We start from the raw sequence: 26,166 nt of genomic DNA on the forward strand, positions 1-26,166 counted from the left end.
ATATGCTCAATTTCATAGATGAATCTATCATCAATGAGACTTTCGATCTCTTCTCAGAACATCTTGGAATATTTTGGTTTCATCGGATAAGCTCGTTGTTTGACCGGCCTAGCTCCCTCAACCATTGGAATGGTGTGTTGGGCTGGAGGTACACCTTTCATGTTCGTGTACTTCCAGGCAAAGCAATCCTAGAATTCTGTCAGCAAAGCAATGAGCTCGGTCTCGTCCTTCATATTCTCCAATATATTACCAACCTCAAGTCTTTGCCCGGGCATGCCAGATTTATCTCTTTGACCTTGGATGGTGGACCATCATAAGAGGTCCCTGGTTGTCCACTATGAGACCTTTGGGTCGAGTCATATTGGATGAATCTGTCGGCCATCTGGAAGGTCTTGAAATGTTTAGGCACCTATCTGGTCACTTTGGCTTTAGCACTTTCTTCTTCTACTAGTCGTTGGGCTTCTTTTTTTGCTAGTGCTAACTTTTTGTTGCATGCTCTACACGAGCGGCAAAGATTTTCTGATTCTAGTTTGGAATCAATAGGTTCTGCTGGCTGTGGGATGGTCATGTGGACCAAAAGGGAGCTATTAGCAAACTCCTTTTGCCACATTTTGTTGAAGTGGTCATGTGCTTCCATAGCCCCAACATACTTCAGCCAGTGGTTGTCTGAATCGTCTGGGAAGACATATTGTTCTGGCTAGGAAATCTATCAAGCCTATGAGTCTTGTGGGAGTGTGTAAGTAGTTCCAAAGTCATCACCACAAAAAAGGTGTGGCGGTAAGTAGTTCCAAAGATCTTAATTTTCAGATACCTCAGTACACCAATGGGTCTAGCTGTGTGGCTCTATCAGCAAGTTTGACCAACAATGTGGTGTCATCCATGGTGGGTGCTCCGCCATTTTCCTAGCATTGTTTTGTAATAATGCTCACTCTTGCTTTTCCCCCATCCAAGATTGTTGTGACTTGGAGGCCATTGAAGGTTATCGACAAAGCCGCATTGAGTTCGTCTCCTTCAAAATATTATCCAAGCTTATTCACTTGAATCATGGAGGTGCCAGGTATTTCGTGGGGTGGTATAACAAGTTCTTCTCCCTCTGATTCATCAGAGCTGTTAGGCTCCATAGATTCATGCATGCCTGCCTTGAGGCGTCACTCCATCTAGTCCTTCATATCTTTCCATAAACTTGGGCAACCTTGAAGCAAGGTGCCGATAGGGATTTGGATCTGAGAAGGAAGGAAGGAAGAGAGACCAACAATGTCTCGAGGAGCGAAGGCTGTCCCATGAGGAAGGTTGGTTTAGCTTATTCTTAAGCTCTTTTAAGTGTATGGGATATGAACGGAGATTTCTGTACTCGTTCTCCTAAGATGGTCATCCCCCAGATATCTAAGATATTTGGCCACCCTGTTTCCCTACTGGGGTAGCTACTACAGTGGGAACAACCGCATGTATTAGCCTTTGTGGGGGTGGCTAGTTTGGGAGCTTTCCAGGGACGTACCTGAGCTTCTTTAGCAGGTCTCATGTTTGTGATTGATGGGCATGGCTCAAGGTAGGCGGTAGGAGTCTCATCTTCTATTTGTGCTTGGCAATCCCGAACCAACACTTGGGCTGCCAAGAGTCTCTCCTTTTCCTCTATGGGGTTAGGATATTCAGCAAGATTTTTCAGGAAGTTGTGGGTGTCGATAGGTTCTTTGGCTTGGGCGGCAGAGCATAGCAAATCTTCCTCTTCAGATGAAGAAGTTGATGCATGAGTTGTTGTGCCATCTTCTGAACCACTTTTGATAACCACTCGGCTCTCACCTTTGCCGATCTTTGTGGTTTTCTTTCTTGAGCACTTAGTCGCTCATGCTTGTTCAAGGGCACTTGCTTGGACCTAGTCTCGTGAGGTCGATGCCTCTATTGCAGCATGAGCCGTGGCCCTCTTCTTGTTTTGTAGTCTAGTAACAACGCTGAGTGGGACTTCGCCAGCTGAAGTCGTCTCTAACACTCAGCAGGTTAAGGCTGGTGTTGGGATTAGCTTCACGAGCCTCTCCTGTTATTACAAGTCTTAGCGGAAAATCCTTATATATATGGTCAAATACACACCCTACACACAATGGAGTCAAGGCAGGAGAACCTACAGAGGTACTCACCATCCCTTTCTTGTTAGCACACTTGGCCACTCGGTCGCGCAATTATAGAATTGTATAGGTGGTCTTTTTGCCATCATATTCATGTCTCTAGCCCATGGCATTGGGGCTACTAAGTACACTAGGTATATTTGGTCTCCCTCCATAATATAGTGACTTAGAATTTGAGAGGGCGGGCTTGTTGGCTCTAGGGTCTCATAGGTAGGGACTTTCAAAATTTCCCCCTCGTCCCCTTCTTTGAAGATTTTGGTCAAGGTTAGCTGACAAACTGGCGCAACTCTTGGCACTCGGATTGAGGTGGGAGAACCGGGGGTGGTAAGGGTATTTCAGGTACCTTGAGGATTCCTCTTTGGGCCAATTCTTAGCCTGGTTAAGGTGCGTTATGGAGCGCCGACAAGCTTGTTGAGTATCTTGTCACTATTAGTTTTCATATGGCAGATGCAAATCACTCTTTGTATGTACACAAGAGTGATAAGAGTATTGTGATCATCACCATCATCTATGTAGATGATCTTATTGCTGGGGGTGACAACTTGGATGAGATTAAGTATGTGAAAAGTCTTCTCAAAAGGAAGTTTGAGATGAAGGATTTGGGAGATCTGCACTACCTTTTGGGAATTGAGGTCATTCGCATACCTAAGGGTATTTGGCTGTCAAAGACAATATGTATTTGGACATGTTGTCCAAGCATGGGATGGTTGATTGTAAATCAATCTCGGTGCCATTATATCAAAATGGCAAGCTTAGTGTGGATGCAGGTTATGTGTTGGGTGGAGGATCCCGCTATGTACAGGAAGATTGTGGGGAGTTTGATCTATGTCATGATCAACAGGCCAGATTTGAGTTACATTGGTGGCTTAGAGAGCTAGTTTATGCAGGTTTCGTGCAAACCACATCTTGATAGTGTGCGATACACACTTTGGTATTTGAGGGCCACTATTGATTATGCATTGTTTTATGCAGCAGGTGCACCATTGGAGCTATATGGGTACACAGATGTAGATTGGGCAGGTAGCATCTCAGGCAGGAGATCTACTAATGGATTTATGTTTTCATTGGGGAGTGTTGTTGTGACATGGAGCAGCAAGAAGTAGCCCACAGTTGCCTTGTCGAGTACAGAGGTAGGGTACAAAGGGGAGCTACGCTAGCAACGTGTGAGGTACCTTGGTTACGCAAGCTACTTGCTAATTTGGGGTTGCATGTGGAGAGAAAGGTTGTCATATATTATGACAATCTTAGCAGTATATAGTTGGCTAGGAACCCAGTTTTCCATGCATGGATGAAACACATTGAGGTACATTACCACCTCATCAAGGAGAGAGTCTTGGCAGGCAACATCGACTTAGCCTACGTCAACATAGGATCAAGTTGCTAACATCTTCACGAAGGCCTCGAGAGCTGAGAAGCTCTGCAAATTTCAAGATATGCTTGGATTTCATGAGTTGGAGTTGAGCTTGGGGGGGATTGTTGAGATGTCAAGCTCAACATGAGCTTAACAGGTGCATGCATGATCGTTTGACATTTACATCACTGACAGGTTTGGTAGCTAGCACCGACCTATCTTCACCAGAGATTCTATAGCTAGACTACACCAACTAGCCCTTACCTACCCACTCCACTTAGCGTATTCACATTATGGACTGTATACTCTATTATGTGTGTTAGTCACTTTATCTTCTTTGTAGACCTCTTTTGTTATGTGAAGAAGAAGAAGAATTTTCAGCCTCTCACCTTATGTGTTCTCTTCTAAGGTTTGTGTGAGTGTGTGTGTGCTTGCAAGAGCTCAAGCTCTCTTCTCCCCTGCATCTTTTCAGGGTTGAGGTGAACACCTAATCTATTGATTCTTTTGTGTTGCTTGGCATGGGCTCCTCCTTGTTGCATGTAATTTCCTACTTTGGGTTCTTCCCTTTGTCCACTTGTTTCTCTTATGCTCGTGTCAAGACATTCAGTGGTGCGATATTTCCAGGTTGCACACTTATAGTCCCAAATGGTGGCATGGTTAGAAGTAGAAGAAGAGCCATTGGCTCAATATGGGCAGGTCCTTGATCAGATGATCAACACCACACTCAACACATAAAAGAGTTGGCATGGCGTTGGTCTGCGTTGCTATCGAGTGAGTTTGGCCAACATTAGTCACATTTTTTAGAGGACACTCCGCTACTCGATGAGGTCCATTGCAATGAAAACATTGTATGGGTCCCCTTCTCGTAGTAGTCGAGTTTATATCGTTTCCCTTCCACTGTACCATGGTTTGAAACACTGGTACTGGTGTGCTGTTTTGTAAGACATATTGTAAGACATAGTACTCCAGTGTGATCTCCGTTGGTTACTCGTAGTAGTGGTTATTAACTTCTACTTTCCATATGACTTATCCTTCTTCCAAGGGTTCCTCAATCAACACCTGGTGGTTGACCTTGGCCTGTGGTGGTTGTCGTGGTAAAACAAGCAACGGTAATGGCAACATGTCCTACATTTTGAACATTCCTCTTGGTAAGTAGGACATATTTGGTTGCCTTGCAGACACATTGGTTTACATCACTGGTGCTAGTAAGGCTAGAGGCACTATGGGTGCTGGCAATTGTGCTAAAGGCTGGATCCTCAGATATCTGCACATGGCAGTGTCATGTTTCCCTATTCTTTGACAGTGAGCACAATAAAGTAACTACCTTAGCCTCAGGTGGGGGCATTTGTTGGTGCTCGTATGATTTTGTCTACAGATTGATCACCAAATCAATTCTCTCTGTGGGTAGAGATAGGAATTTCCTAATGCTTCTCTCTCATCCCTGACTCTTTCAACTTTTCTAAAATGGTAGTACTGAGTTCCTCAACTGTCATGTTGCCAACTTGCTTGTTGTTGGATCCCATGTCCTAGTGACTAGAGACTCCTAATGCTGCTACCACCGAAGCTGCCTTGGCATCTTCTGCTCTTGTAGCAACTCAAGCATGTTATCCTCATATTCAATTGCCAATTTATAGCACATATCTAAAGTAGTCGGTCAGGCTAACACCAAATAGTCATATATATTATGATCTCGGACTCCTCTCCGGAAAGTAGGGCAATAAACTGATCATCACTTAGCCTTTCCCTCAATTTGCATCTTAAGTTCAAGTGTTTGAGCCGAGAAACATAATCTCACATGGACTCATTTTCTTTTTGCTTGATGTTGTGGAGCTGTGCCACAGGCCTCGATTTATCACCACTTCCAGCAAAGATCGACAGGAACACATTCTTAAGCCAAGTGAAATTGACTTTATCCTCAGGATTTAGGGTTTGATACCATTCGTAGGCCTCCCCTTCTAGGGTCAGAGAAAAAGCATGTATCACATTGACCCACATGTTTCACAAGTTGACTCAAAAGTCTCTATGTGCTAGATTGGGTCCTCATCTCTCCTGAGAACTTTTGCACAAGCTTCGAAATGATGTGTGGCTTTATCTGAGATGGTCTAGATTCAAGGGCCATGCCTAGTTCCCTAACCATGCCTCTGCCCATTTCTATAGCCATATTCAATGGATCCACCCCGTTTGCCAAATCCGATCTTATATTGTGTCCGCACTTGTTGATGGGCCCGTACCCGCAGATTGCACTTAATCTTCCATGCCGTGCAAGCAGGAGACCAAAAATCCCCTAGCCATATCAAAGATTCCGTTTGACTTCACAGGAGAATCTAGTTTTTCTTCTCCAAAGCCAAAGAATATTATCCCTTCTTCCATGGATTCTTCACTACTAGTTTCTATGGTGGTCGGATTTCTCCAAGCTGCAACACTTAATTGAGTGCTCACCGAGCAACCTGAACCAATACTTCTTTGGTAGGAAGAACCGGGTGATTTGTTGCACTATCCTCAGGGGGGCAAGGTTGTCTCCAATGAGTTTCCTTGACCTCAAGTGCATGAGAATGTGTTTCAACAGGCTAAATCACTACTCCAACTGCTACGCTTGGTTTTCTGTTGAACTGACTCTTCTCATGGTGAATCAATAGATTTTCATGAAATAGTAGACTACAGTTCACGTCATGAACTAGCAGTCTATGTTTCATGTTGTGAACTATTTTGGTTTCATGCTTTGAATTTCAGTTTAGAATTGCATTAATCTGAGTTGTGTAGACTCCAATAGTGCAATTATGGTCCTCTCTTAACTCTGGTCTGATAATCCATGAACTAGCAGATCTCCGTGAACTAGCAGACTACAGTTCACGTCATGAAGTAGTAGTCTAAGTTTCACATCATGAACTAGAATATGGTTCACACCGTGAACTATTTCCCTGCTCTTTCATGAGATCAAATTTTCCATTTCTTTGTGTTAGATGTGTCAAGATAAGGCACCCTAATTTTAGTAAGGTAATCTTGAAATTTTTGGCACTGATGGCGGATAGCGTTTAACGTCACGAACTGTGTTTCATGCCGTGAACTACATTCCTACACTTTCATGTTTTTAACAGCCAAGTCACAGAATGACATTTTGATTGAATTATAGAGGGTGATTTCTCTGCCCAAAAGATCTAGAAAGGTTGTGCTAGCAATTGGAATGCAATGCAAGTCACCAAACACAACCAATGGCTCCTTGTTTTTATAATTTTTGTGATTTTTTTGAAAAACAAAACAAAGTGTGTCACCATTGCTAGCTCATGGTAGCAAAATTGGTGACAAAAACAACAAAATTAAAAGGAAATCCTAGTGTATCTTTCCTCTAAGCAATACCAAGTACTCACCCACACTTCCAAACACACAATTTTCCTCAACTATTCTCATTTCTTTTCCATACAAACCTTATCTACACAATTTTTCACAATGCACCTTCAGAATGCAAAGGCAATAGTGAATCTTGCATAATGGGAGCTGGAGCTCTAAGAGGATGGAAGAAACAATCCCCGATGCGGCACCAAAAATGTTATGGGCTACGGCACCTCCCAAGTGGGAACTCCACACATCCGTAGTTGGAAGAAGCAATAGACAAAAACTACCGTTGGGTACTTACCAATTCTTTGAGCTCACGTTCCTTGAGGATCTCTACGCTCACTTTTGGAAGATCCACTCCTCCAATCTCCACCTCCATGCTCCACCTCCATGCTATCACCATGGAGTCGCTCACACCACAACGCAAGGCAATCTTCCTCTCACTCTCCCACACACATGCATAGAAGAGGAACATGCACTAGAGTACACTCTCTCTCTCTCTCTCTCTCTCTCTCTCTCTCTCATGAGACAAAGCAAGAGCTCTAATAGCACAAAGGGGGATTGTGTCTTTCCATATGATAAAATTTATACAACTGGCCCTTATTCATACTCAAGCGTCCAAAACTTATAAAGCCTTGGCTGGCCAATATCTCATAATGTACAACACCTTTATAGTGCCTTTACATAACACTTATTAATTTCCTCAAATGGAGGAGCATCTTTTATGGTATTAAGAGATACCAGGTCCATCATTAGTGGGTGATGGTTGGTGGTGGTGTCAGTGGGCCGTGTTCTTGATATGTGGGCAGTGATGGTGTATATGCACTGTAACTACCCTCGTTGTATACGCGTCTACTACACCGCCTATATGGGAGGTTGCAAGATGAGGGTACTCACTTTCGTTCACTCTCTCTAAAATTGGGACATCCATGCATCTCGGGCGGAGTACCTCGATCGTGATATCGTCGTGAATTAAAACGCGACACGTGCCTCCCAAGCCTAAATCGACATATCTCGATCGAGATACCAACTAATGCCACGCTAGCAGGTTCGGGATTCCAGTCATCATCCATGTCACCATTACATGTTACCACCACCACATTATCTTGATCGAGATATCTATGCCACTCGGATCCACATCATGGCCACGCTGTATCCCCATAGGCATATTTGACTATTCCATCTCCACCATCCATGTATCTCGAACGAGATATCAAAATCAAATCTCGACCATTCATTGTTCGAGGTAAAGATATACAATCTCCACCTTCCACGTATCTCGAACGAGATATTGAGATCAAATCTCCACCGTCCAAATAGCTCATTTGAGATACAGAGATACAATCTCTACCGTCCAAATATCTCGTTCGAGATACGTAGATGCAATCTCCACCGTCCAAATATCTCGTTCGAGATACGTAGATGCAATCTCCACCGTCCATTTAGGCACATTGGAAGATGCGATCTCAGCCGTTTAAATATCTCGATCGAGGTATATAATGAATCTCGACCGTCGACATACCTTGGTCGTGGTAATGACTTAAAATCAAAGCCGTCCATGTACCTCGAACGAGATACTAATATCAAATCTCAGCCATCGATCCTTCACCAAACCTAAAATTAAGTGTGTATCTTGGCCATATATTTCACTAACCCTAAAATCTAGAGCGTACATCTTGCAAACCCTAAATTGCATGATGCTACCAAACCTCGATCGAGGTTATAAAACCGGAAAACTTTTTTTTCCTCATTGTCAGAAGTCATTTTCACTCTCCTTGCTCTCTTGATTTGGATTAGCATTAGTGGACCCATTAGCATTGTTTTATAGCTTCATTAGTGCTACTTAGCACTAAGCATTAGACCCTTCACATTGGACCCTTCACATTGGACCTTTGTGTTAGACTTAGGTTTTAGCATGGAGTCACATGAGGAGGGCCATGAGGAGGGCCATGAGTAGGGCTGCTCGTCTATTGTGGACCTCATCATGGAGATAGACCGCGAGTTAGCGGCTATCCGTAGGAGTGCTAGAGACACACCATCTACATTACATATTGTGGCAGACTTGGAGGCGATGCTTTCGTGCCTTCACGATATTGTTTATGTGGATGAGTGGATAGCCCACCATCGCACTGCTCCTGTGTCACATGGCCTGACATATCGTCAGGTCTGTGATCTTAGTCCGATTAGGGATGGAGCCTATTTAGATCTTTTCCTCGATAGTCGTGGGATGAGGCCTGGGAGCGGGCAAGCCCCTTACTATTTCGCGGTGTTCGCATCCTCGTATGGCGGCACATATCTATAGTCGATATGTTGCCGCATATGGAAGGATGCCGAACAACCGCCAGATTTCCATATACTTCGCAAAGCAATTATATGCGGAGTTTGTCTTCGGGGAGGAGGTGGATTACACTAGCCATCGGTCGGGTGGTGGTGCTGGCTGAGGCCGTCTCCAAGACCAAGGTAGGCGGCCTCTACCAGCCCTTCGTGTGGCTCCTACAGATCCTTCATTTGTGCCTATGTTGATAGTAGAGGCTCTTGGCACCCAGGTTGGCATCGACGTACGGAGTACCATGGAGAGCATCTAGCACGTGATGCGCCTGTTCTCACGATCGATACCCAGATGTCGAGGTATTTACATATTTATTACTTTATAAGTTTTTTTAGTCATTTATTTACATGTTTATATGTACTTTTCTATATTTTTACATGAGCGGCATGGTTGATTGTGTCACGTAGGGTCCCACACCTACCACTGAGAGGCTCACTCATCAGGAGAGTTGGTAGAGGCGAGAGCGGAGATTGACCGCCTTAGAGCTGCATTACAAATGGCAGAGGCAGCTACTGCAGAGGCACAGCATCTGAGAGAGTCCGACATCCAGCAGGTAGGTTTCTCTATTGCACGTAAAAGAGTTATAATTAAGGTCCTAAGTTATAAATTTCTTTAAGTAATACCTAATGAGAGAGACTAATCAATTATTTTTATGCTTTACTTTTTTGCATAGGCTCGGACCGAGGTAGAGAGCTCTAGAGCTGAGGCGGCACAGCATCACCAGATTATGGAGCGGATTACCCAACATAGGGCAGAGTAGTTGATGCTACATGTTCGAGAGTTTTACAGATCCTCGGACGTGGCAGTGCCTTACCTACCTTTATATCCACGGCCTGTTTACAGAGGTTTTTCGATGACCTCTCCCTCAGGATGCACCACCCTTCCTACGTGATGCGTGCTGTGCTTTATATGTATCGAGGACATTGACACTACTGGTGGATATGCCCTGGGATGTGGACATTTTTTTCATTTGTCTTGCATCACCCAGGAGCTAGTACGGTTCTCAGCATGTCCCTCTTGCCGTGCACGTGTCGACCTAGTGACATACAGAGTTTTGGGCATTGATGATCTTCACCCAGGCCTCGTTCGAGTAGATGCTAGGACTGGCAGGCCTATTGATTTTACATCAGCTATTGACTTGGGACTCGACGCCTTCGATGATAGAGATCAGGAGCCCGAGGTGCCTCCAGAGATTGAGTGGAGCTCACACGAGTTTGATGCATACCAGAGAGTCCTACATGAGAGCCAGATCATAGCATATGAGCATGTGGGTGGTGCTGGTCCTAGTGGCACCTCGGGTGATGGTGCTAGCAGCAGTGCTGCTTCTCATGAGCAGCGTGTCCTTACAGCAGAGGAGCTTCACGAGCACAGTGGCAGACACGTACCATTGCAGATTATAGATTTTGGGTTTATAGACAGAGACGTCTTGCATTAGCACGACGTAGAGAGAGAGAGAGGGTTATAGCAGCTTTTGCGACTCGTGAGCTCCCAAGTACACCGGCACCAGCTCACGATCCTGCCTTTGAGGCAGACCTCCCCGCAAACATTCGACGACCCCCGCAGCCGGCTCAGCCTCCTCGACGCGCACGTAGTGACTAACTAACCTCAGACTAGTTGGGGTAGCTCACTTACATTGTACTTAGATTTATGGGCAGTGACTAACCTCAGACTGGCTGGGGTAGCTCATTTTCATTCTCATGTACTTATTTGATGTTTATATCATTATGAGTTTTTTCATTATTGAGTATCATTACATTTTAGTTGATGTTCTTGATTTTATTAAATTTTTTAACACTTTGGCTATCATATTGTTTGTTGAAAATCTCAATGCCATCGTACCCAAACATGCCCCGATGGGAACCAAACTTTTGCAAGCATGTGGGGGGCACCCACCCCCACATGCTTGCAAAGTTTGGTCACAATCGGGGCATGTTTGGATTGGTAATTAGTGCACAGTGCGGATTTTTCAAGTCTCTTGGTGCTTAAGAGGCCATGGAAAATCCGGGCCTTCCCCATACCATCGTACCCAAACATGCTCCGATGGGAACCAAACTTTGCAAGCATGTGGGGGGGACCCACCCCCACATGTTTGCAAAGTTTGGTCACAATCGGGGCATGTTTGGATTGGTAATAAGCGCCCAGTGCGGATTTTTCAAGTCTCTTGGTGCTTAAGAGGCCATGGAAAATCTGGGCCTTCCCCATACCATCGTACCCAAACATGCTCCGATGGGGACCAAACTTTGCAAGCATGTGAGGGGGACCCACCCCCACAAGCTTGCAAAGTTTGGTCACAATCGGGGCATGTTTAGATTGGTAATTTGCGCCCAGTGTGGATTTTTCAAGTCTCTTGGTGCTTAAGAGGCCATGGAAAATCCGGGCCTTTCCCATACCATCGTACCCAAACATGCCCCGCAAACTTTGCAAGCATGTGGGGGGCACCAACCCCCACATGCTTGCAAAGTTTGGTCACAACTGGAGCATGTTTGGATTGGTAATAAGCGCCCAGTACGGATTTTTCAAGTCTCTTGGTGCTTAAGAGGCCATGGAAAATCCGGGCCTTCCCCATACCATCGTACCCAACATGCTCTAATGGGAACCAAACTTTGCAAGCATGTGGGGGGGACCCACATGCTTACAAAGTTTGGTCACAATCGGAGCATGTTTGGATTGGTAATAAGCGCCCAGTGCGGATTTTTCAAGTCTCTTGGTGCTTAAGAGGCCATGGAAAATCCGGGCCTTCCCCATACCATCATACGCAAACATGCTCCGATGGGAACCAAACTTTGCAAGCATGTGGGGGGGGGCGACCCACCCCCACACACTTGCGAAGTTTGGTCACAATTGGGACATGTTTGAATTGGTAATTAGCGCCCAGTGTGGATTTTTCAAGTCTCTTGGTGCTTAAGAGGCCATGGAAAATCCGGGCCTTCCCCATACCATCGCACCCAAACATGCTCCGATGGGGACCAAACTTTGCAAGCATGTAGGGGGGACCCACCCCCACACGCTTGCAAAGTTTGGTCACAATCGAGGCATGTTTGGATTGGTAATAAGCGTCTAGTGCGGATTTTTCAAGTCTCTTGGTGCTTAAAAGGCCATGGAAAATCCGGGCCTTCCCTATACCATCGTACCCAAACATGCCCCGATGGGAACCAAACTTTGCAAGCATGTGGGGGGCACCCACCCCCACATGCTTGCAAAGTTTGGTCACAATCGGAGCATGTTTGGATTGGTAATAAGGGCCCAGTGCGGATTTTTCAAGTCTCTTGGTGCTTAAGAGGCCATGGAAAATCCGGGCCTTCCCCATACCATCATACCCAAACATGCTCTGATGGGAACCAAACTTTGCAAGCATGTGGGGGGCACCCACCCCACATGCTTGCAAAGTTTTATCATAATCGAAGGATGTTTGGATTGGTAATAAGCGCCTAGTGCGAATTTTTCAAGTCTCTTGGTGCTTAAGAGGCCATGGAAAATCCGGGCCTTCCCCATACCATCGTACCCAAACATGCTCCGATGGGAACCAAACTTTGCAAGCATGTGGGGGGACCCACCCCCACATGCTTGCAAAGTTTGGTCACAATCGGAGCATGTTTGGATTTGTAATAAGCGCCCAGTGCGAATTTTTCAAGTCTCTTGGTGCTTAAGAGGCCATGGAAAATCCGGGCCTTCCCCATACCATCGTACCCAAACATGCTCCGATGGGGACCAAACTTTGCAAGCATGTGGGGGGGCCCATCCCCACACGCTTGCAAAGTTTGGTCACAATCGGGGCATGTTTGTATTGGTAATAAGCGCCCAGTGCGGATTTTTCAAGTCTCTTGGTGCTTAAGAGGCCATGGAAAATCCGGGCCTTCCCCATACCATCGTACCCAAACATGTTCTGATGGGAACCAAACTTTGCAAGCATGTGGGGGCGACCCACCCCCACCCGCTTGCGAAGTTTGGTCATAATTGGGGCATGTTTGGATTGGTAATTAGCGCCCAGTGCGGATTTTTCAAGTCTCTTGGTGCTTAAGAGGCCATGGAAAATCCGGGCCTTCCCCATACCATCGTACCCAAACATGCCCCGATGGGAACAAACTTTGCAAGCATGTGGGAGACACCCATCTCCACATGCTTGCAAAGTTTAGTCACAATCGGAGCATGTTTAGACTGGTAATAAGTGCCTAGTGCGGATTTTTCAAGTCTCTTGGTGCTTAAGAGGCCATGGATCGTACCCAAACATGCTCTGATGGGAACCAAACTTTGCAAGCATGTAGGGGGCACCCAACCCCACATGCTTGCAAAGTTTGATCACAATCGGAGGATGTTTGGATTGGTAATAAGCACCCAGTGCGGATTTTTCAAGTCTCTTGGTGCTTAAGAGGCCATGGAAATACGGGCCTTCCCCATACCATCATACCCAAACATGCTCGGATGGGAACCAAACTTTGCAAGCATGTGGGGGGGACCCACCCCCATATGCTTGCAAAGTTTGGTCATAATCGGAGCATGTTTGGATTGGTAATAAGCACCCAGTGTGGATTCTTTAAGTGTCTTGGTGCTTAAGAGGCCATGGAAAATCCGGGCCTTCCCCATACCATTGTTTCCAAACATGCTCCGATGGGAACCAAACTTTGTAAGCATGTGGGGGGGACCTACCCCCACATGTTTGCAAAGTTTAGTCACAATCGGGGCATGTTTGGATTGGTAATAAGTGCCCAGTGCGGATTTTTCAAGTCTCTTGGTGCTTAAGAGGCCATGGAAAATCCGGGCCTTCCCCATACCATCGTACCCAAACATGCTTCGATGGGAACCAAACTTTGCAAGAATGTGGGGGGCACCCAACCCCACATGCTTGCAAAGTTTGATTACAATCGGAGTATGTTTGGATTGGTAATAAGTGCCCAGTGCGGATTTTTCAAGTCTCTTGGTGCTTAAGAGGCCATGGAAAATCTGGGCCTTCCCCATACCATCGTACCCAAACATGGTCCGATGGGAACCAAACTTTGCAAGCATGTGGGGGGGACATGGTGATGGTGATTTTCAACAAACGATATGATATCCAAGGTGTAAAAAAATCAAAAAAACATGAACATCAACTAAATTGCAATGATCCTCAATAATGAGAAAACTCATAATGATATAAACATCAGCTAAGTACATCAGAATGTGAGCTAACACAGCCACTCTGGGCTTAGCCACTAACTGAAAAGATCAAGGTATTTTGAAAATGAGCTACCCCAGCTATTCTGAGATTAGTCACTCCCAAAAAATCTAAGTACAATGTAAGTGAGCTAACCCAGCTAGTCTGAGTTTAGTCACTATCAAGATAGAGATCTAGTCAGTAGCACCCTCTCTAGCTCTCAACTGCTCTAGAATGCTCTCATGGTCATCCACTCGAAGCCGAAAATGAGGGTGAGAACTGTGCTTTCGGCTCTGTACTCGATCAAGAGTGAGCTGGTAGCAACCACTAGATGAGAGAACTAAAATGCCTCTAACTCCCACTTCCACTGCTGGAACTCAAGACTCCCCCGATGAAGTCGAATCTGCTGGTGGAACCAGCCTGCCACAATCATGCTATGGGCATCATAAGAAAACCCATGATCATCCACTGTATCCTGGTCAAGGATACACTTTGGCCTAGTGCAACTCATCAGATAGTAGTCTACTCCCTTGCTATTTCCCTCATTGGCAATGACAGCAAATACATCACCCTACTATAGCAAATCTGTCAGGTCATCATAACTGACCATGAACGCAGGACCTGTGTGCTCATCAGACAACACTGGATGTGAAGGATGCTCGGGGGAGAGGAATGTCTGTATCCATGCATCTGCCCATCCTCTCGAGGCACAATGTGACCAATCGCCATCCATACATGCTCCACAGAAGCATGCAAACCGTCGTGTGTAAATCGTGGTGGGGGCCGCCATGCACGTGCTCCTAATGGAATGTAAGCCCAAGGTGCCAGTTACTATGTCACAATCATGGAAGGCTCTATGGTCAATCATGCCACCATCCACATGCCAAAAAAATCTCCTGACAATCTGAGCATCACGTTTGGGATACGATGATGCTGCACTCCCACACAAATGTTGGGAGCACCACTCGACTACGTGGCCCGCATCTCTGAACCGCTAAGCATCCTGCCAGCTGATGATGCCTCAGGGCACGTTTCACACACGCGCCTGCACCACATGCTCTCCCTTCCCGTGACCAGTCTCAAAGAATGACCAAATCACTGGGATACTAGACTACACATGCCACCTATAAATCCATAAAAGATAGTCTTAGTTATTATTTTCTTTAAGATGTTCTAGTGAATTTAGTTTAATTGCAAATGTAAGAGAACCATAAGTACTACCTGTAGAGCCAATAGAATTGTCGTGATGACTTGAACTGTGCGCCACAACCATCCGACCAAACCCATCCCTGGCCATGTATGATCCCACAATCTCCTAAAAAATCGTCATGGAGACGAAAACAGTGTTGCACAAAATGTGCATCATGTGAACGACAATCACTGATATAGAAATGATACTCTCGAATAATGACACGGGTCTTGGGGGTACTCGTTATCCCATCTACATGAGCCTCTGCATGTCGATAGCTAATGTGGACCATAATAGCAACCTGGTGAGGTAAGTAATACAGACGTTTAGGACACAAAAAATCAAATAAGTAATGTAGCTCAAACACGAAACAAATATTATGAAATATAACCATTACCTGCTCTGAGAAGTAATACTCAGATTGTATCTCCTGAAAAGGTGTGAAGGTGTAGTTCTCTGCAAAATCAATCACAAGACGACCACACCAATAGGAAACTCTGCCAGGCATGCTCGAAACTGACGATCCTGCCACTTGGTACAATGACTGTGCCGTATATAGGGGTAGATCTGCTCCCTAAAGTGACAACGTGGTGTATGTTTGTCCACGAGCTGCAACTTCCTGGATTGTCCACCACTCTGGAGCTGGTGTGTCACATACTCATAACGTTGCCATGCCACTATCTCTTGGTCACTTGCATCAAGATCCACCATCTGTAGATGTGCAAGTGAACCACATGATGTGCAATTGCTCTCCACACAAGGCATCCTCCGTGCGTGCACACAAAAGAGAGTGGATGAAATCACAAGAACTACGAGGCAACTCTCTAGGCCCACTAAGAGAATGGAACACATCATAAAAAAGTTTGAACTCAACATGGTAGCGACAACAACATGTGTCACGCTGACGTGAGTACCTCACAAACCAAGGCTTACACCCCTCAAATGACCTTTGCCCAATTTTAAGCTCTGGATACGAAGCCACAAACTGAGAATACAACTCAGTTTGGGTCATTTCAAGAAAGCAAGCACTGTGCTCAATGAACACTCCTCTTGTCACTCTCTTACGCAAAGCTTTCTTGAAAACTGGCAAGGCACGACAATTCTCCTCCCAAAAACTTTCTATCAAGGTTCTAGTGGTTTCATCTAGTAGGCGATCATACCTAGCTACACGACCACAAAGCACCAACCTAATTGGCATCTAAACTTTGTCGCCTAATAGACCCAACTCTAAGTGCGTGTGGTGCTATGGAAAGGATGCGAGATGTGGCACTAACCTTACCCTTCATTTGGGAGCTACTTATGGCTGCCACAATAGCCTGTCGAGCAGCCAAAGCGTCTGCAGAGTTCCTCTTCTTGTTAACTATATAGGAATGACGAACACTTTGTAGCACCGCCATGCCACCTCTCCTCTCTCTTCGACCTCCAATGTCGGAAAGCGCCCTGCAGTTGGCCATGTTGGGCAGATCAATCAAAGCATCAAGCACACATGCCTGTGATGAAGGCGTGAGGTCTTTGAAATAGGAATGGAAGATTGCATGGGCACGACGATGTGCCCCTGACTTTGATAGTTCTTTCCTATCCACACTAGGGGCACCCAAAGGGGGGGGTGGGTTCTTGTAGAAGAGAAGGGGACTCAGGAAGGGCGCGTTCATGTGGATTATCTAAACTAAGGGGTAGTGGGAGGAAAGAGGACGGAGGGAGAGGGAGAGGAAGAGGAGGAGCAAGGCTTGGATCATCGCCAACGGAAGGTGTTGCTCGTTGACGTGCTCTCCACTCTCTCTTTCTCTCACGAGCTACCCTTCTCCTCTCCTCCTCTTGAACTTGGTGGACGGGGGGAAGTCTAGTCCTATCACGTTTTCGACTCCTATGACTTTAAGAACCCATTCTCAAGGAAGCTAAGAGAGAAAATATTATAAAGGCTCAACGATGGGATAGTACTAGAGATAAGTGTGGGATAGTACTAGAGATATGTGATTATATAGGAAAAATAGGTTATCCACTTCAAATCTCATTGGATTTCCTATCTAAGATTGATTGGATAATTAAGATAAACATAAAGATAAACTATTATCCACTTAAAAATCAATATTATTAATAATATTTATTAACAACTCTAAATATTTATCATTACTAGATATATAAATATATCTTTAAATTTATCTTTTATTTTATAATTATATAACTGCTTTTTTTTACTAAAGTATTTTTTTTAAATTTTATTCAAAGGTTTATTCTACATAAAAAAATTTAAGAAATATTAAATTAAAAAATTTATTTTTTTAAATTAAATAATATGAACTTGAATAATAATATTATTGATCTAATCCCAAAATATAATCCTTTAAAAATAGTGATTTTAAATTCTTTTATTTAATAAGTTATATATATTTTATTATTTAAAATTCTATATTCTATTTCTCTAAATTACTAAATTAACTTTTTCAAAAATATGTTTTTGAAAAAAAAGGGGAGGTGGGAAGGAGGTGCCACATGTCACATGCATGCATGACACGTGGCATTCTCTTGACATGTGGTGGCACTATTATGGTTGATGTGGCAATTCCATGATGTGGCATGCCATGTCACCAAGTGCAAGGTGGCATGCAAAGGTGGCAAGAAGATGTGGCATTAATGATGACTAGGATGATGAGGTGGGGAGTCAACTAGGTTGACCATGTTGACATGGAGGGTGGAGATGGCAAGCTGAGGTGGCAAGCTGCTTATGTGGATCCTCTCGAAGCTCATGTGGACATAAAGTGGCATGCATATATAAGATTTGTGCCTACCCAAGCCTCACACATGGAATGAAACCTAAGCTTTGAAGTTTACCAAGCCTAGATTTCCAAACCTAACTAGGATTGGTTTTAGACTTGAAAAGGGGAGAGTGGACACAATATGGGAATTTTCACTTGGGAGGATTGAAAATGGACGTTCCCATACTCAAATTAAGCCAAATTTTTTTTAATAAATTCATGGCAACAAGAGTATTGATCCCTAGAGTTTTTAGATTGAAAGATTCAATATTTAATTTTCTAGAATTAAATTACAATTGATTTAATGGGCCTCTTACAGTCATAACAAATTTTCCAAAGTAAATCTACAAAAATCCAACCATTAGATTTGTAATTTTACCTTATACCCACATTATACTAATCTTTCCCAATATAATCATCACTAGATCCATACAATTTGAGCATTTTAAATGGTAGATGTGGTGGGAGGATGTTGCATGACGAATAAAGATCAATGCAAGGATGCAACAAAAAAAGACACTTAGGGCTCTTGTAAAGAGTTCCAAGTTGTAGATGAATGTGGGAGTGGGCTTGACAATAATCCCACATGGGAACTTTTGGGAGTTCTAGAGTTTTTGTATAAAAAGTGGCCCATTTGAGAGCTAGAGTACACTCTTTGGTCATTTGGTTGAGAGGCTCATAGAGAGAGCTTGCTCCATAGCTCCTTCTCATGTGCTCTCCCAAGGCTCTCCATCTCCATTCTTGCTTCAATCTTGTACTCTCTATTCTCTACATTTTCAATGATATGAGGTTATGGTCTACACACTTGCTAATCTAGATTTCTTAATGATGTTTTGATGCTAAAATCTGATTTGTGAATTGTAGAGTGCATGTGATGAGGCTTGTGCATGAAATGATGTGTAGTTGAGGCTTGTGTGATAGCTCTTTGCATGTTAGATTCTTTGCATAAGTTGCATTTTTATGCTTAAGTGTAGCCTAATCTTGATGCTTTGATTATGTTTGATTGATTGCTTGAGTGTTGAAGAAGGATTGAGTAGGACTAGAAGTCATTAGTGTGTGGTTAACTAATCTTCTCCCATTTGGGATAGCCTCTATGCGCTAACCGGGTTGCATTCACGGATTGACAAAGTGTGTGGGTTGGAGTGTAGCCTCCGCTATGCTATGATGTCCCAAACAGAGGATAAAATAGTATGTTTTTTAACAATTATAATACTTTTTAAATAATATAGAAAATAGTAGAACACATCAAAAATTACTCGATAAATCAAGTTAAGCTCTATGTTATTTGTATTTGTGATATGCAAAGTGGGAACATCATATGAGTAATAATGTAAAAGTTATAGGCAATTTACTCACATTCACTGTACCTGTCTAAACCTACGACAGGGCCTGTATACAAACTTGGTTCCCAAAGAAAAGGGGATTGGCAATTATTGGATATTTGATCAGATTATAGTTTTAGGTGCCCAACTTTACATATGATGTTTCATTAGAAGAGCTTGAAGTGGAACTCCTTGGCTAACTAGGAGAGATTGGCTATTATTGGATATTTGATCAGATTATAGTTTTAGGTGCCCAACTTTACATATGATGTTTCATTAGAAGAGCTTGAAGTGGAACTCCTTGGCTAACTAGGAGAGATTGGCTATTCTTCTTGAAAAAATGCATGTTTTCCAGCTAAAGCCAAGGGCACCCACTACATGAAACTAGATAACCTCATCTTGCAACCAGCCTATAGTACTATATATGGACATGGTTGCCATGAGCTAAGGCACCCAATGCTTGTGAGTATCCACCCCTTTCTACACTTTGTACATCCTCCATCATCCAGAGTCTACCTAGATCGCCATCTAAGCTTTACTTGAGAATGCACGAGTGAACAACACCATCACTTGTACCTCTTTGGTATATTCAAAATTTTTGAATTCTCTCCATTGTGTATCTATTACATTGTCTATTGTGCTTTGTCGTCCTGCTCTCTTTCTGATGTTCCATATTCTTAGAAAAATGTTGACATTGGTGGCCACAGGTTTGATGGAGGATAGCCTTTCTCACAATCAGAGGAAGCGGATTACTGTCCGAAGCCGGTCTTTCCAAGTCATAGTCAGCCAGTTGTACAAAAAAGGCATTGATCACATCCTCCGGAGGTGCATTACACCTCATGAACAAGAATCTCTCCTCAGAGAGAAGCCCATCAAGGAATCAACGGAGATCACTTCACAAGAGAAGTAACAGGACAAAAGATCCTCCAAGCTAGTCTCTAGTGGCCGTTAGTAATCGGCGATACCTATAAGTGGGCCAAACAGTGTGATGTTTGCCAGCATCTTGGCCAGTCGATTGATAGATACCGAATGCCACATAATCTAATCCTTCCCCTCAAACCATTCCAAAAATGGTGTCTTGACTTCGTGGGACTATTCAAGCCACCATCTCGTTTCATCGGTAATAACAAGTATATCCTGGTGGTAACCAACTATAGCATCAAGTGGGTGGAAGCCCAAGATTTCTGGGATAATTTGGCCAAGTCAATTGCCAAATTTCTCTAGGAAATGATCATGAGCCGTTTCAGCTGCCCAATCGAGCTGATCAGCACTTTATTATGATGTCATCCGCCAGCTGGTCACGTAGCATCTCATCGTTCATAAAAATTCCACAATGTACTATCCACAAGCAAATGGTCAAGTGGAGTCCACCAACAAAATACTCTAGCAAATCATGATAAAACTGATCAATGAAAATCGCACCGATTGGGATGAGAAGCTATACTCAATGTTATGGGCATTTCGCATAGCCTACAAGGTCTCCATAGGAATGACTCCATTCAAACTGGTCTATGGCACAGAAGTAGTGGTACCAATGGAGTTCCTACTCCCAAGCCTTTGGATCGCCATAGTTGAGAAGTTAAGCCCCAAAGAATTGCTACAGCATTGTCTTGATCAACTCCTTGAGCTGGATGAAGATAGATTCAAGAGCCTCTTCGTCTCACTACAGTGATCCAGAAGCGGAGGAAGAAATGGGTCGACCACCACTCCAAGTTTTGATTGTTCAAGGAATAAGATCCGGTCCTATTATTTTAGTCTTAGATGGGTCCACATCAGGGGAAGCTGAGGCTCACATGGACTGGACCATTTTGAATCGTGGAAAGTTCTACGATGAAACATTTCTCCTAGGCACGCTCACAGGGGAGCGCGCCCAGAAGTCGATCAACCGCTATCGCTTGGCGACTATCTCGTGACTGTACAATAGGCCGATGCCACCTAATCAATTCATTTATGTGACGGCACCACTAGCCCACTACCTCGTAATCCATCACATTAATTTGGGTGCACCTCTCCAAAGAATCATTGTAGATTCACCTAGGAAGTCGAGCGATGTGATACCCCTTCATCATGATTATTCGATGGCTACACGGCAATCATGATGACATGAAGCACAACAATAACTATTTTTGGATTACCACAAATTGTAGTTAACTTTCTTGTATCTATATGTTTGCATGCAGCCCCTCTTCTCGTTCATAGCTACGACCCTATGCTTGTGAAACCCTTCGCCTCATCTGTAACTCTCTTTCTTGTCTCTTGCAAACCGCCTACCTTATTCATAACCATGGTGACCTTTGAATCACCATGCACTAGTATCGTCACCAATAACACCGAAGTGCAGCAATGGCTAGGCATCACCCGGCTAAAAGAATTCCTCAATATCCCATGGCACACAGTGCCTATACACCCTGACATCGTTGAAGACCTTGTGCAACAACTGCGAGCCGACATGACAATCACCCTATGCGGCAATGAAACCATGCTCACAAAAGCCTTTGTGGCTACATGCTTGAAGCTTCCCCTCATTAACCTTACAAAAGTTACCCTAGCCACAAGACCAAATATATGGTGAGACACTTCGGCAACTGCATGAGTGATGAGCACAAGCTCAACAATCACAAGAACCCCACCTCCATTCTATGTTACTGGCTCCACAAGACTGAGAAGGGCGAAGACATCAACTAGGTAACCCTCTCCTTCACCAAGCTCCAAAAGAAGCCAATCGCCTTGTCGAAGCTGCAGCACTACCCCCACCTGCACTTGTGCCTCAAGAAGTGCAAAACCCTCTAGAAACCCTCTAGAAGTGCAAAACCCTCTAGAAACCTAGCCAGAGGACCAACCCGCGCCCACCCCCATCAAAGTGGTTAGCTCACATCACGCTGCTAGCCTCAACACCGAGATGGGACGCACCCGTTCCACCACCATGGCATCCCAGTTCAAATGCAAGCTAATCTAGGCCTCCAAAGAAAAGAAGTAGTGCATCATACTGGAGCTGCCCTCCTCCACTTGGCTGCTCAAGAACCCTCCGCCTGTCCTAGTCGTCCTCCCAACACAGTGTGTGTGTGGTATCCTCCAGCACTGTAGAGACTTCAAGCCAACGGCTGCCCATCAACGTCCCCATAGCCCAACGGTACGCGGAGTACCTCGCCTACTGCTTCCAAGGAGAAGACCTGTTCAAATCTGCCAAGCAGATCTGTTCAAATTTGCCAAGCAGAAGCCTAGACACTCTACCTACAAGATACTATCAACCGCCTCCCCAGCAGGAGAATATTGCCCCCTCTGTGATTAGATGGCCGATGCCCAGCGGGAGCTTACTGTGGCTAAAGAAATTAAAGCCCGAGTTCCCACCCAGTTCATCGATTTCCTTGACTCCCTCAAAGCCCAAACCCTCAAGGAGAAAACCCAAATCGCCTTCCTCGACACCCAGCTCAAGTCCCATACCAACCCATCCTCTGGCCGATACCATCCAGATTGACACTAGCGTCCTGGTGACCTCTCCGACAATCTGCAAAATGAGCTGAGCCATATTTGGGACCAGCTCATGGACGAGCTCGGCCTGATCCTCACGGCCCAATGCAAGCAACCGGCCATCCACCAACCAAAAGAAGATGCTAACTTGGATAATGAAGGTGACGCACAATCCTACACGCTAAGTCGAATGCCCGCCCCTATCCACTTTGCTGCTCCCCATGCCCCAATTGCTCTCTGACCCAGCCCCCACCCCCAAAAACTTCAACCTCCATCACCCATGATGACCTCCTCACTAAGATGGACCACCTGGATCAAGAGCTTGCCCCTGATACAAAGCACAGAACACCAAGATCTTGGGTAAGAAGTCGATCCAAGACTTGGCAGAGCTTCAATTGGCACCGATCAACAATTGACCATGGTACCCTACTCCAGGGGAACCATGTCTAAAGAAGATTTGGTGATGGCCCTCCTGAAGGATCATGTAGTGGCCCTCCAAAATAATTACGATGAGCTGCATAATCAGATCGCCATGAAGATGTCCTACAAAGAATAGCACCACTGACACAAGGATGAGATGTGCACTCACATCGAGGACATCAAAACCAAGGTCACTGGGAAGAGGCTAGTCACTCGAAGGTGGAAGAACCAAGACACCTATGTAAACATCTAGCTCGCCACCATCACCAGCATGGAAGAAGCAAAGAATGTCACCCTTCGCACCAAACTCGCATCCTCCAGAACCACCGAGATCACGAACTTGCAACGCAAAATGATTCGACTCCAAGGCAACCTCACCCAAACCATCTGCCAAGGTTGTTACTACCTCTAGATCCTCATCAGCCAACATCATTGCAACCAACCTACCTGAACCTTGCGCCACCTGAAGGAGGATGGATGCCTTTCGAGGTCAATATGGCCTCAACTCCCAACCCCTTCCCAAACTTGCCCCCAACCCAAACAACCCCAACCTGCCTCCCGACAATGATGATGATGAATTGAAAGGACTCGAAGACTGAAGCTACCGAACCTGAGAGATCAGGAAGGTGTCCAAATCAATAGCAATGCTGGGCACCTTGGCTAGCTTGACCTGGTGGAAGCTTATTGGCCATAATGGCATCTGTGTTGTTCTGCAACTCAAACTTGAGGAAGTTTTCCTTCATCTTTCGAATCCGTTCTTCCATATCACCATCATGTATGTGCCTGTCACACTAGGTTCAGGAGTCTAGGAACTAAAGTTGCAGAGGTGGACCCATCTGCACGTTGTGATCAAAACTCGCCCAAGTTCAAGGAAGATGCTAAGGAGCATCTAGGATGGTCCCCATCTCTGGGTTATTCACTCCAATAACAATGCTAAGGAGCATCTAACATCGGGTTGACTTGATGATTCAGGGTTTGAGTCATCGGATTGGGAATCCGACCCACCGGACGTGCCAGGTGTTGGCCGCGAGCCACACAGCAATCAAGCAGCAAAGCTGGCAACCATTGAGCCAAAGCGGCACCGCCGAAATGTTAGAGCGGGCATAATTTAACACTAGTTAACAGGTCATTATGCCTATAAATTAGACGTGCTCAAAGCACGACGGCATCCTTGTATTGTACTGTGGCTGACAAGTGAGCAATATAAAAGGATGTAAGCAGAACGTTGTAAAAGGTTGTTAACCGATTGTTAATGATAAGGTTGTTGTTTCTATATATTCTCTTTTTTGGAATAAAGGAAGATCATTTTGGTATCATCTCTGTACATTTGTCAAGTGTGTTTGTCTTTCTGTTTAATCGTCTTGTCTATTATCATTTTTGGTGATTCTATCTATTAAGTCTTTTGGTTTGTCATGCAACGATCGAGATCATCTGCACAAGTCGATCAGTCTTAGTAGTTGGTTCTGTTTTGCACAGTTGCCTGTAGCCCATAGGCTCTGTCTGTTTATCTTGTGCGTGATCCATATCTAACTGGTGTATACTGCGCACATAACGATAGTCACTCCAATAGGTTGCTCAGGCCAGTGGTCAGTCCCCGACAACACGTGGCATAAACAAACAGATGATAAATGCATTATTTGTGATAGAGAACATGACAAACAAATTATTGTACTTACTGGATCTTTAACCACTACTGGTGGTTTATACAAATTGCACATAACCATAGTCACTCAACAGGTTGCTCGGGCCAGTGGTCAGTCCCCGACAACACCTGGCATAAACAAACAGATGATAAATGCATTGTTTGTGATAGAGAACATGACAAACAAATTATTGTACTTACTGGATCTTTAACCACTACTGGTGGTTTATACAAATTGCACATGTATGACAAGTGTGATATTTCTTGTCTGGTAGAGATTTCTAATACAATGAAAGATGCACAGTTGTGGCATGATAAGTTTAGCCACACTTCTATTGTTGGTGGTTTGATGCTTTTACATAAAAAACATGGGATATTAGATAATCTTCCTTAACTTGATCCACCACCAAGATATGTTTATAAGCTAAACTTAGCATGCCCAATTGTGGCATGCTAGGCTTAGTCACACTTCTATTGGTGGTTTAATGTTTTTGTAAAAACATGGGATATTAGAGGATCTTCCTTAACTTGATCCACCACCAAGATATATTTTTGAAGGATGTATCCTTCACAAACTTGATCTTCCTTGACATGGCATATTAGAGTATCTTCATTAACCTGATCCACCACCAAGATATATTTGTGAAGGATTCATCCTTCATAAACTTTCTCACCAAGATATGTTCTTCATGAAAGCATGCATCCCATCCTTCATTTACTTTCTTGCTGACCTTTCCCAAAGAATTTAGTAGATGGAGCTAATCATAAATTGTAGCTCATACACACTGATGTGTGTAGTCCAATGAAAAATACTTCTTTGGGAGGAAACTTATACTTTATTATATTCATTGTGGTAACTATAACAAGTACGACTGGTCTTACCTTGTTTTTGAATGAAAAATCTGAGTATTTTCTCATTTTCAACACTTTGTTTCTATGGTTGAAAATGAAACTGGGATAAAAGTTCAAACTCCCCCCATTCAAATAGAGGGGGGAATACATGTCTAATGTATTCAAAGATTTTTTAGCACAAAAAGGCATTACATATCATAGTGTACAACTCCACCAAAGAGGGGGGAATACATGTCTAATGTATTCAAAGATTTTTTAGCACAAA

This window comes from Cibotium barometz, chromosome 13 (assembly GCF_041138505.1).
Source record: "Cibotium barometz isolate CiBa-2024 chromosome 13, ASM4113850v1, whole genome shotgun sequence".
Classification (NCBI taxonomy): Eukaryota; Viridiplantae; Streptophyta; class Polypodiopsida; order Cyatheales; family Cibotiaceae; genus Cibotium; species Cibotium barometz.